This window comes from Mesoplodon bidens (assembly GCF_964165515.1).
Source record: "Mesoplodon bidens genome assembly, chromosome: 11".
Classification (NCBI taxonomy): Eukaryota; Metazoa; Chordata; class Mammalia; order Artiodactyla; family Ziphiidae; genus Mesoplodon; species Mesoplodon bidens.
In genome coordinates this window covers 53,424,360-53,437,931 of record NC_138167.1, presented here as the reverse complement: position 1 = coordinate 53,437,931, position 13,572 = coordinate 53,424,360, and the positions used below count along the sequence as shown (strand labels likewise).

Genomic DNA, 13,572 nt, shown 5'->3' with positions numbered 1-13,572 from the left:
AGTGTAATCCACTCGAAATGAAAGGCTTCTCTCCCAAGACTTTAGGACAAACCTACCAGTGAGAAAAAATGCAACTGCAGTCGAACTGGTCAGTTGTTTTTTAGGATCGCTTCAGATGACGTTATGGACAGGAAGGAAGAAGTTAAGTAAAGGGGAATGACAGCTGCTCGCTAGTTTACAGCTCTAAGTTTTAAAATGTTTACACTGGCTTCTGCCTTGCTGGTATTTTTATTTTTATTTTACATTTAAAATCTCTCTTCATAAGGAAATGAATCTGGAGAGGTCTAATCAGTTCAGGCTGGGCAATCGTTCTTTTTCTAGAGAGGTCCCTTCAAAAGTGACCAAAATGCATTTAGAGTTTAGTCTAAACAAGCACACAAAACAGAGACCAGGAAGAATTACTGCATTCTTTTTGAGAGGTTTGAACCCGCCCCCCACCCCCGCCCCTGGGGGACTGGAAATAGAGCCAGTGGACCACTGGCTCAGGAACGTTTCTTGGAAAAATCGTGTCATTCTGGCACACGGGAGAGGGGTCTGATTATTCTGTCGTGTCTCTGCACCAGGAGTGTCATGACATCAGGGTGCTCCATCTTGTAATGCCTGTCTCTTCGCACCATCCCTCCTTCAGGAGAGAGGAGAGTGAGGGAAATGGAGAGTGAGGTGGACCCCCATGTGCCATTTCGGGCCAGGCCTCTTCCACTGCTCCAGAATGTTCCTCCACCAACACACACTTAGTTAACCTCCGCGACTTCAGTTCTGCACGGCCACAGACAGGAAGGTTGGCTATTGGTTGCTGGTGGCGCTGAGGTGCTAGGCTTGTGTGCATCCAGAGACGGAAGAGTCCAGAAGGGGGGCCGGCTGGGTTCTGGCACTCGGCTCTGGCTCCACGCACCACCTGAGGTTTCGAGGAACTGCATCAAGGCAGGACTTGGCACCAGGACTACTGTACTTCCCTCTCCCAGCTCGTTTGCTAACACGACCTTCTAAAGACATTAGTGTGTAATACGGTACTGCTGTATTCTGTGACCAGAAGACAAAGCAGGAGTGGCCCCTCAAAACACCAACCAACCAATAAATATAACTAATTCACTTTCCTAATTCCTCTTTATTGTGAAATAATTGGACCTGCATTTAAGCAAACTGAATATTCTCACATGAATAAGAGTTAAACAATTAACATTATTTTATGTAACCTGGAGGGAAAAAAAGAGAGAGAGCTATTTTTTTTTCCCAAGGGGAAGGAGTATACCCTGGTCTACTGGCATCTTTAACATTTTTATGCACAGATGAGAATCACTTTGATTTTCAAAATTACTTTCCTTCTTTAAAAGGAAAAATTTACTCTTTATAAACTACTTTAATGGGAAAATTAACAGTAGTTAACTAGAATAATCTTTTCTGAAAATTGTTTCCTGTAATATGGACAACCCAAACTATATCACTAAAATAGTTACTTAATTACTGGAGAATCATTTTAAAAATTCTTGTTCCATCTCACGAGTATTATGAAAAGTCACTCATAATACTCAAGTATTTGTATTTGGTTTTCAAGTAATTATAAACGGTTTTAGAGAAATTATCTTACACTGTCACTTTTTAAAACTTAGATTTCAGCTTACTTTTTAAAATTCTAACTTAAGAAATTTTAAATTGTCACCTTTTTTCTTTTGTGTCTTTTCAGAGTTATCATAGCAGAGGACATTAGGAATAACCAGACTTTTACCCATATCTGACTCTAAACTTAACAGTTTAGCTATTAACCCTATAAGGGTCTTTTTTTTCCTCCAGCTGATATTAGCTTTTATTTGGGTGACCCAAGCTGACTCATTACAACCTCCTTTATTATAGAGACAAATGGTGGTTCCATGGACCTTGATTTTAAAAACATGATAAACTTTTAATTAAAGGTTCAGTGGTATTGCTGGCAGAACTGATTGAATCTGTCACTTGAGTAAAATACATCACTTTTCTTTTAAAAACCTGTGAACCAACAGGCTCCCTCAGTGATAAATCACCAATTAGTACCAAATTAAGGATTGAAAATTAATTTACAAAATCCATTCTCTCACATCAATATAGCTACCCCTATGTCCCATCCAGTCCTTTAGCCCTCTCTCCCTCCCTCCCACACTGATTCACAAGAAGAAGTCACTATTGTTAGCCATGGTTTATTAAAAGAGAGATTTTCAAGTTCATCAGCAAGTGTGCTAACTTTCAACTGTGGGTAACGTCCATTCATTTCTAGCACCTTTTAGTATTAATATGTAGAGCACAGGCATTGTTAACCTTTAAATCCTTTGTATAAACATTTCTGGAAGAGCTTGTAAAATATCTCCTTCTGTGTTTCCTGACTCCCCAGTTGATGGCATTTAGGAACCTCCTGGTACCAGCAGGTGCTGTATTTTGTTTTCTTCAGGCTCCAGCTGGGCTACAATGACAGATCCCTGTCCCAGGCCCGGCCCAGCCACCTAGGCTAGGACCACATGGAGGCAAACTGAACCGGGCCCCACCAGACAGCAAGATAAATGGCTGCTGTTTAAGTTTAAAATCCCCTAGTGGGAGTAAATATTGTTCCAAAGAAAAAGGCTTGACAAATATTGCGTCATCCTTCCAGAGCTGTCTTGATTAAAGCAGAATCTTTGGAGTAAGTTGGTGCTCAATTCAAAATGTATCTATCTTGCTGTCATGGGATTTTTTTTTTCCTTCCTAGAGTCTGAAAACAGACATATTGTTGGGGATGGTGAAACAAGGCTGCCACCTCCCAAGGGGCTAGAGTCCACTCTGATAATAGAAGGCGGCTGAACATTGACACTTCACTGAGGATAATGGAGACAGCAAAGGCTTAGCGGGAAAAGGCCAGTTGTCACCTAAGTGACAGGCAACAGCTGAGCTCACACATCTGGAGCCAGACCAGGGCAAACATTCAGCAACCCTCACCCGTCTACACCTTGGGTTTGTCTGAAGTAACAGAAGGAAGCTCCTTTTACTCCAAAGGCACATTATAAATTCACTGATGGTGAACCGCATCAATTACATAACATCAGCTGCAGACAGTGCCTTCTGAAGTCTGGTTAAAATCGGGAGGTAGACAAAACTGTACCGGCATGCGCAAATACAATTTCATTACATGCAATCTGTCCTTCATAAAACCCGTCCCCAAAGCCACGTATATATGCGTGCTTTTTATAGCACAAATGCATCTGAACTCCTCGGGAGAGGCAAGATCCTTACATGTTCTTTTCCTTTAGGCAGTTCCCATGCTGTGTTCTTCACCTCGCTCAGGGCCGCAGCTCTGCCTACCATACTCTTCAAAATCAGCAACCAAACGTGTTTGGCTTATGACTCTGAATCCTCCTTAGGGAAGCTGGAACTCAGGGCAGTGCCAGCCATCCTCCCCCCACCCCCACCTCCTTCTTCAGCCTCCTGAAGACAATCTGTGGACAATTTTCCCGAAGTCCCCCAAATAACATGGCACTGCCAACAGTCACTGGCGATGCCGTCTGTTTTTCTTAGAGGGCAATGAAAATTTAACAGCTTTCTGCTGCATCCTGAGTCCCGGTCCTGCTAATTATTAACATGCCCAGTTTCTCCAACTTTTTCTGCCTAAAGGCAAGAAGACGCTCCCACTCTTTCCCATATACGTGCAAAATCCAGAAAACATCACTGCTGGGGCGGGGGCGGGGGTGGGAGGGGGGAGCTGATGCACCTCAGCCAAAAAGCAATCGGCCCTTTCCCCAGAGCGTTAGGAGAGAATAGGCACCCTGCCTCCGGACGCCAGTAGGTGACAGGCGATCCTAAGAGGTGGACACAGACCAATGCACCCCGGCCTCCCCGCGCCCCGCATCGCCCCAACTCTGGGGCCACTGAACGGGTTTCCACGCAGGAGAGAATCAAGGGAAGAGTTGGTTGTGATGCCGCAAGCAGGAGCCGTGCGGGCAGCCTCTCTGAAGCCCTCTTGGTGCTGCAGCCCCAGTATCTGCTTTCACTGTCTACCCAGCCCAACAAACAGATTATGCCCGTCTCCCCCATTTTCTGCGACACCGACCCAGTCTGGGTGTCACAGACCCCCCGCAGTGACGCGGACCGTGCCGGGCCCTTCCCCCTCGGCGCTCGCCCCTCACCGCCTCACCCGCAGCCCCTCTGAGGAGCCCACTCACCCCGGCGAGGGAGCGGGACTCGGCTGGACTGTCGTCGGCGCCGCGGCGGGTCTGCGGACCTGAGGTCCGCGGCGTCAGCGGTGGGCGAGAGTGGGCAGCACGCGAACCATCCGAAGCCCGGGACGTGGCCGTACCGGCCGCGGTGCCCCTCGCGGAGGTCAGCGCAGGCTGTGCGAGGTGGGCACGCTCCGGGGCGCGCTGTCGGGCGCGGCGGCCGCGGGAGGCGGCGCTCGCTGGGCTGCAGGCGGAGTGCGCCCTGCTCCGCAGCCCGCGCCGCGCTGCCGCGCACCCCGCCCTCGGCAGCCTGCCCGGCGCTAGCGAAAACGCGGAGCGCGGACACCGCCGCGGGATCAGGGCTGTTCGCGCGCCCACGCGCCCCTGGCTCCGCCTGGAAAGGCCGGGTCGGCGCCCGGCTCCGGCGGCGGGGCGGGCAGGACCGGCTCGGCGCAGCGGGAGGGCTGAGCTGGGCGCGGGGGACCAACTGGATGAAGTTCGCCTGGGCGCAGCCCAGGTTCTCAAGTGCAGTTGGGTCGTCTCCTCTGCCCCGCCCCCGATCTTACGCCTTTTTTTTTTTTTTAAACCAACCATTCTGATGGATTGAAAGACAGGAAGGGTGAAGGGGGGAAAAAGACCCAATTTCCTCTGATCAAACGGTTTGGGGGTTGCCTATTTGGGTTTCTTCTCCTTTGGCGTGTGTGTGTGTGGGGGGTAGTTAATTAAACTCTTAACTTAGATTCCTTCCGGCGCGCCTCGCCTCACTGGGGACCTGCTTGGACTCGATCCTATCTCGTGTAATCCCACAGGCTGGGCTGTCTCCGCCTCGGAGCACGAAGCCAAAGATTCAGCCTCTAGTCTGTTCCGTCCCTCTCCGACGATCCTGGTCATCTCAAAAACAAAACGAAACAAAACAAAACAAAACAAACAAAAAAAACAACAGTCTCTAAGTCTGGGGAGTGCACGTGAGAACCTCAACCCATCGCAATGTCCCCAACCTGACCCAAGTTAGCGTGGAGAACTTAAAGCCGTGTTCAAAGTGTTAATTTGATCACGATGATCATTTTTCATTGGCCAAGTTACTCTCCGTGTTTTCATTCTGCCCAGTTCCCAGGGCTGGGCTCTCAGGCGCTTTCGCTCAGGAGGAACTCGGACTTAGCCTGTTTGAAAGTTCTGCCCTGACATCTGGGTTACCTTAGAACCTTAAAACCCTTCACTCGTTCCAGTTCCAGATCAGTGGAGTCTCACACCGTGGGAGTACTGTTTCCCCCGTTGCAGAGGGTGAATCCGACAGCAGCTGCTGAGCCCAACTTGACAGGTGTCTCTGCAAAGCTGGGGCTTCGTTGACCTCTCAATCCCTCCTACAACCCTCTAAGACACTGTAACATCTTCCAGAAAGATGAGGATGTGTGTATGCATGTGTGCGTGTGTGTGTGTGTGTGGGGGGTGTTGATCGATGCATTTTTTTATTCCTTTAAGAAAAATCAAAACAGCCAATTTCAGGATATTTCAGAGCACCAAATCTCCTCGATTTTCATTGGGAGTAAAACAAGGGAATACTAAACAAATTCGGAGCCGATGAAAAAGAGGATGTAAAGCAATAACATCTAAAGGCAGAAGGAAGGAGAAAAAGTACAAATCTAGGAAAATGTTTGGCCACAGCCCTGTGCTCTGTGATTCCAAGTCAGATTCAGATCTCCCTGCACTGTCGAAACTTTCTCCCCTCTCGATTCACCACTGAGTTTCTAAACCTCTGAGCATAGATCCCTCAGGAAACAAGGTTGTTGCTTTTGAAATAACTCCACTTGTTCCTGGTGTTTGTAACTGATGGGAATCTAGGGAAAAACAATCTGGGCTGTCTTGCTCCTCGGCATTTTATTGGAGTTGGCCTTTTAAGTTGTGTCTGTTTATCTTGCCAGGGTTACAAATGCTTCTATTAAGCTGTAAACTTTTATCTTCTACCTAAACTCCAGAAATGCCAAGAAGACTGACAAAATGATTTATTCCACCCATGGAGGTCATGAAAATTAGTACTTATAAGGGCGAAGAGTCCACTCTCCTATTAGCATCTGTGGGTGCCTATCTGTCTATTGTCTCAATGGAGACATTCAAATGAAAGCAGTTTCCCAACAGACTGAATGACTCAGTGGAATAGAATCAGTGGAGGATGGAGTGGAGGACAGCATCATTGAACTCCTGCAGCTGTGTCTTCATGAGAAAGTCCTCTTTGATGGACCCGTAGACATTTGTAGCACGCAGAACCGAGTATGGAGAAGCTCAAGAGAAGGATATTTATGGAAACTGCACTTGGCTCTCCCTATTAACTGGAGACAATGCTACTTTCTTATGATTCGAAAGGAATCTGATATCAGAGGACTTACAGCTCTATGGTGACTTCACAAAGTTTTGTTTGTTGAGCACCTATTGTTTGGTATCAAACATATTGGGCACAGGAGGACATTCATAATTGTCCCTTAAGAGGATTGTTGCCTCTTTGGACAGTGTGCTGGGTAGCATCTTTTGGACCCATGGCAAAGAGGAACCCTTGGGCTTCAACCAGGACTCACAAAATTACTTTGGATGGTACATGTAACAATTTGTGGTCAGAGAAATTTGAGTTCAAATCTCAGCCCAACTGCTTACCAAATGCAGCCTAGAATAATATAGTTAGGATTAAAGTGGTGCTTAGCTTCTTGATCTGTAAATGAGGATAGTAATATCCACCTCAGAGAGCTGTTGGGAGGATTGAATGCTAGGTATGCAGAAAAGACTCAGTAGGTGGAAAGTTTATACAATACCATTGTATAAGGCATTATCTCACACCACCCTTCTCTACACCGGCCTCCATGCAAAATCCTACAAATTAGCAAAGAACAATTTTGAACGTAATCTGAAAAAGCATTCTTCATTGTGGACTATTCGGTTGCTTCTGGGTCTTTTATATTAATGGTGTTATTTTCTTTGTCTTTTCAAACCAACAAGTACCAAATCTTTTATAAATAAATCAATTCACTTAGGGAATGTCTACTTTTCTTTTAAAGCTTTGATAACAAATGCATCTTTTTGTAAATGATACCTTTATGCATTGAAGTGTCCTCCAAATATTCATGTGTTGGAGTTCTTGCTTCCAGTATCTCGGAATGCAACCTAATTTGGAAATAGGGTCTTTACAGAGATAATCAGGGAAAAAATTAGGTCACTGGGCGAGCCCTAATCCAGCATGACTGGTGTTCTTCTAGGAAGTGCAAACAGACACGCACATAGGGAGAATAGCATGTGAAGAAGGCAGAGGTCAGGGTGATGTGTCTTATAGATAAGCCAAGGAACCACCAGAAACTAGGCACGAGACTTGAAACAGATTCTTCCTGTGGTTCTCAGAAGGAACCAACCTTGCTGACACCTTGATCTTAGACTTCTAGCCTCTAGAGCTGTGAGACAATATCTCTTGTTTAAGCCACCCAGTTTGTGTGCTTTGTTATGGCAGCCCCACTCACAAATACAATTCCCAGTCAAGTCATGCTATGAATGCCTTGGCTCACTGAAGAGTACTTTCACGTGAAGATGAGGAGTTCACGATGGTTTAGGCCACAAGCTTGGGACTTTAAAAAGGAAGAACCTGATGGTGTTGTCAGGCTCTGTTTGATTCCCAGCTCTGCTGGGTTCCTAGGCTTTGCTTGGTGCCTGTTCCTTGTATCTCTTGTTTGCCCACATCTGGGACTCTTTTCCCTGACCTGCTGACTCAGCCCTACTTAATGTTTCCAGAATGAATCATCTTGACCCTGTAATGACCTGCATGGGCTTAGCTGTAAGGCATGTTCCCCTGTTGAGGAATCCTACATAGACTTCCCAGTGCTTTCTGGATAGAGTGCACCCTATCTGGTGAGCCTAAAAGGTCTTTCATATTTTCACTCTGCTTATCTTTCTAGTTTATTTTCCTACCACTCCCCACCCTATTTGCTCTTACCATATTAAGCTATTTACAATTCCTTGAAAGTATCAAGCTATTTTATGACTCTGTGCTTTGAACACACCTAGAACATTACCCACTGACAAAAGGTCCTCTTTATTAGCTAATTCCTGCTTATCCTTTAAAATACAACTCAAGCATCAACTTCTTGACAGCTCATTGATTTGCATATTTGTTGTTTTGTCTGCCCAGCATTTGTTTTTCCTTTGTAACACCCCAGATTTCCTTTGGGGAACCACCTTCCTTCACTGTGAGTGCACAAGCTTTCATTGCAGACTCATCCCTGGTTTTGCTGTTGGGATCATGTGACCCAAGCCTGGAAAGGGAGAGCTCTGAATCCCCCTGATCAAAAGATTGATTCAGGGAAGGGTATGTGATCCAAGTCAGGTCCTGAGATTTGTGCACGAGCTTTTAGGAATTCCACAACAACAAATTCAACAAATATGTACTGAGCACTGATGTACCAGCCACCTTTTTACTGGAAATCCAACAGTAAACCAAACAGACAAAGTCTCTACCCCTGTGGATCTTCTTTGAGCCCCTGCTGGATCAAACCCTACCTGAAAACAATCACCACTGAACTTGTCAGATTACATCAATATCTTGTTGTTGTTATTTAAGCCAATTAGGGGTTTAAATGACTTAAAATTAAAGAATATTAACTGGTATATCCCTCCCCCATTTAGATGCCACTTTTCTCTGTTCAACTTTCTACTCCTTTATCACTTTGCTTAATTAATTAAACCTGATGTTATTCCAGAAAAGATTTAAGTCCACTTACAATTACACGACAATAAAATGCAGCAAGTTAATGTGAAATTGTAATTTGAAAATAGTTATGAAATGTGAAACAGAAATGAGACAAATTCATAAAATTCATCCCATAAGGAGTGGGACACAATTTAGCTTCTAGGTTTCTAGCAGTCAGTATAGTAAGGGTTACATAATTCTTACACAATTTAAAATGTATTTAAGGTAAAACAATCCTATTAAGAGAAGCACAACTATTGCTAAATCAAAGAGCAGAAAGTAACACGCTCACCCCAGGTCTTTATGAAGAAGGCTCTAGAAAACTGACAAACAATATCCTCAACAAAATCGTCACAGAAGCACACAACAATGTGTCTCTTGAGGCTGTTTCTCAGAGCATCCCTCAATTCACTCTTCAGAAAATCCATGTTTCGTCCAATAAAGATGTTAAAAAAAAAAAAAAGGAAAATCCATGTTTCAGAAGGAGCAATTTAATTCACTTCATTTTGTGACCGGCACTTCACAGAGTGTAAGCAATGACATTAAAGTGAGAGGTCCAGAGTGCTCTGGTAGTGCATAGCAGAGGCAAGTTACATAGTTGGAGGGGATAGAGGTAGAGTGAGGGAAGGCTTCCTAGAAGAAGAGTCACCTGAAAGATGAGTTAACCTAGAGAAAGATGTATGTGTGTGAGTGTGTGTGTGTGTGTGTGTGTGAGTGTACATGTGTTTAAGCATTTTAGGCAGAGCGGACATCACGTGTAAAAGTGAGGAGGTGAGTGTAAATACGGCGAACCTGAGAAACTGAAACATGTTCCGTCTGGCTGCAGTCTGAGGTACTGGGGGAGAGTGACGGTGGAGGCTTGGATGAGCCTCGAGAGATGGGCAGAGGCTGGGTCATGAATGAGCTTAAACGCAGGGACAGGTTTGTTGGGGGAAGATTCGGTTTTGGAAGACAAGAGAAAGTAACCTTCAATATTAACTAAGAAGTAGTTAAAGCAAGTGGAAGGAGCTAGGGAGAAAGCAGTGAGCAAGAATTCAAAAGAAGAGAGTATTTCGAGAAGAGAGTAGTACCTACCCTCTTCTGCTAAATTTTAGACTGTCCAGAGCAGATTATGTTCCATGGAGCCCTAAGAGTTCTATTGAACCCCTAAACTAAGAGGTTTGATGGTGGCTCTCAGAGGGCCTGACGGGCGGGTTCCGGGAACCTCGAGGGGTTTCAGCAGTTTATTTATATCCATAAAGTGGACCAACAAATCTGCGTATCCTTCAGGCAATCCTCCTTAAATAAAAGTGTACTAGGCTCTGGGGAGTTTGACCAGCAGTGATCTTGAAATTATAATCCCTGGGAAATACTCACCTATTCCATGTTGCTCATTTTAAAAGGAATTATATATTATTTTAACAGTCAGCTGAGCCCAGCTGATGATCTCTTGTAAAAATTGTGCCTACTCAGGACACCTGAGAATGGAAGGCCATTTCAAAGGTGAGTGGAAGGAGATCACTGGGTCAGGGTCCACTCGTCCATCACAGCAATCTTTGTGGTCTTTAATTTGCTGTCTCTTCCACTAGTCTGGTCCTTGAAGGCAGTGTTGCCTCTTTCAATGTTGTGACTCCAGTGCTTTGCACAGAGACTGGAACCCAGTTGGTGCTCAATATACACAGAATGATAAGTGAACACTGGGACCCAATGGAGAGCTGTTGGGGAGGAGGGAGAGAGGTGGAGGCAGGTAGGGCTGGTCTGCCCACCCTAAGGTGATCCAGCTAAGGCTAGTGTGGTCCTCAATCTGCAGGAGCTCAGAACCAGGCCTTTGGGCAGTAGGGACTCCATAGATGGAGAGGCAGTGGGCTAGGTGAAGCAGCAATCGGGGTTTAGGGGCAGGGTCTAACATCCCAGGAAGATGGAGTGTCAGGTTGTCAGTGTTCAACCAAAGGAGCTGAGGTTGAAGGGTGGACCAGAGTCCCAGTGACCAAATTAGAAATCAGGGTGAAAGTCCAGTGGTGTCTCTACGTGATAGGGGCACAGCTGCTGCTTAGAGAAGCCCTATAGGACATCCCCAACTTTGGAGAACAAGATGAATTCCAGACCTCCACAGCCAAAATGAGGAGCTGGTCTGGAGAATAGATTGGTGTTTTATTTATTTTGGTTCTCTGATTCTGGCTTCCTTCTTTATACTTCAAACCAGACACTATCGATTTCACATACCTGTGAGTTTGAGAAAAAGAGAGGGAGGAAACGTTAATGTCCTCTCGCTCACAGCTATCTATCTATTTTATTTCAGGTCTTTGTGCTATGTAGAGGCGCTAAGACTAATTCCTTCACTTTGACAGCTTACAGAACTTAAGACAGTGGCCTGATGGCTTCTAATGACCTTTCTGGAAATATCCTGGGTTAAAGGGTGTTTTATTTTCTCTCTTTTTTTTTTTGTCTGAAAGGAACTTTGGAACTTGTAGTTGAATCACTGAAGGAAGACTAAAGTCAACCCTTTGTCTCGCTAATCTTAGATTTTACTACCTCTTCTCTCTTTTTTAGAAAAAGTAGCAATTCCTGCTTCAGAATGTGGCTTATTCTTTTGGCCCCAGGCTTGAAGATCTCCTACAGATAACACATGGCATTCCATAAATACCTTCAGGTATGACCTGCAATGTCTGAATTAGCTTTTCCCCTCACCAGTGCTTTGGCTGGGACAGAAGTTCCCAGATGTTGGAGCTTAAACCCCACGTCCCAACTCACACCCTGAGCCCAGCATTTGTGGGCCATTAAAATAAAACAAAGCTCGGGTTTCCCTGGTGGCGCAGTGGTTGAGAGTCCGCCTGCCGATACAGGGGACACGGGTTCATGCCCCGGTCTGGGAAGAGCCCACATGCCGCGGAGCGGCTGGGCCCGTGAGCCATGGCTGCTGAGCCTGCACGTCCGGAGCCTTTGCTCCACAGTGGGAGAGGCCACAGCGGTGAGAGGCCCGCGTACCGCATAAACAAACAAACAAATAAATAAATAAATAAAACAAAGCTCAAGCAAGCATAAAAAAATGACATTCTCAGTAGTGTGGTTATGGGCTATAAGTGTCAAAAAGGAGCAACTTTCAAATAGAGATTGCTAGATTTACATCCATTTTCTTCTGGAGTTTAAGATGGGAAGGGTGAAATTGTGGGGATGCTGACTGCATGCCATTTCATGAGCAAAAAAAGGAACTGTTGGCTTTGCTTCCAACCCTGAAAATTCAGATACAAGCCACAGGGTAGAAAGAGGATGAGGGCAGCATTTCTGATCCCCTGGGAACGGGCTCCCAGGCTGGCACCCTCCACCAGGATGTGGTTTTCTGGTGAGTGAGAGCCACTGATGGGCCTGGAAATTAGCCTTTTATGTTAATGTGTTGACCACGTGACTCTCCATTACTGTCCTAAAGCATTAGCAAAATGACCTGTCACTCGTGATGTGGTTGAGAGAAATGTACAAAGGAAATGAGTTTACTAACTCCATTAGGTTAAAAGGCAAATGGGAGATTGAAACCATATTCAAATTGTAATATTTTAATTTTCAGAATTAGTTATCTGACAGGGTATTTCTCTTTTAATTTAGCGTTCTATATGGTGAAATGATGAAGTTTAAGGAGCTTAATAGAGAAACAGAGGAAATTAGGGTGTCAAGCAAATCAACACGCTTAATCCTCTTTATAGAGTTTCAGAGTTACAACCCATTCTTGCTAAAAAGTACTATTCCAGCCCCCAAAGCAGAATAAGTCAATATGAGAAAAAGGGAAAAAAAAATCCCACAAAAAACCCACCTCAAACCCCACACAGGAGCTGAAAATGAAATCAATGAATTTTCCCAAATGAATGACCCGAGATGGTGAGATCTCAGCCCATGCTTCTGCATGGCGCTTGAACTTCTATGTTTGCAAGTTATATGAAATCTCTTCTAGTCTGAAATTGGAGTTTGCCTGGAAGCAGCTATAATTCTCTTACTGACTCATTAAATAGGTTAAAACAGGCAGGCAGTCCTGTCAGCAGGGCCTAGGAGAAATGTGAATACAGTGGGAAGTTGATGTCTCTGCACAGCGATTCTCTGCAAGAATCAGCAAAGGTGTGTGGGTGACACTAGTAAGGAGGAAAAGGAAGAGAAAGGAGAGGAAACTCTCAAAACACAGCCAAAGGAAATGGAGCTCTTGTCACAACCCGGCGGGAATATACTGATACTATTTTTCCCCAGTTGAGGTGGATGCCTCTGTCAAGGAAGCACTCTCCGTGGGAGCAAAGTCCTTGGAAACAGATCTAAGCCATTCATTTATAGTGCAAATGCCTATCAATGGACTCAGTGACCGGCGCTGGGCAAGTTGTTATTGTTACTCTTATCGACATTATTTTTATTGGATTCTTGAGGTTTAATACTAGAGGATGAAGTTTTCTTCTCACTTTTAGGATTTGATGCTGAAATTGATTTAAAATGTTTAAACAAAAACCTTAGCTTATTCACTGATTTATGAGCATCATAAGGATGGGATGCTAGGTGTGTTATTGTTAGTATTTAAGTGGTGCCTTCTCTCTCTATTCTGTTTAGGAGTGAGGTTTGCTGACACAGCAGCTATGTGGTGGCAAAGTTTTTACCATCTCTCCCTCTCATCTGGCACTTTGCACATCTGCTTTCTTTCTTTTTTTTTAAAGGATACATTTCTTTTTTTAAAAATTAATTAATTAATTAATTTTATTT

The 13,572-nt window shown here is 44.9% G+C and overlaps 1 protein-coding gene across 4 annotated transcripts in view; it reads right to left on the bottom strand.

Moving 5' to 3' along the window:
- Positions 1 to 4,413, bottom strand: part of PRICKLE1 (prickle planar cell polarity protein 1) — a 115,603-nt gene extending 111,190 nt beyond the window's left edge. For 3 of the 4 annotated variants that reach the window (XM_081249867.1, XM_081249864.1, XM_081249866.1), the window contains exon 1: positions 4,158 to 4,413. The gene's annotated coding sequence lies outside the window, so the exon portion shown is untranslated. Of the gene's footprint in view, positions 1 to 3,231; positions 3,520 to 4,157 lie in introns of those variants that run through there. The other variant, XM_081249865.1, reaches the window with a different exon arrangement.
- Positions 4,414 to 13,572: the final 9,159 nt, after the last annotated feature.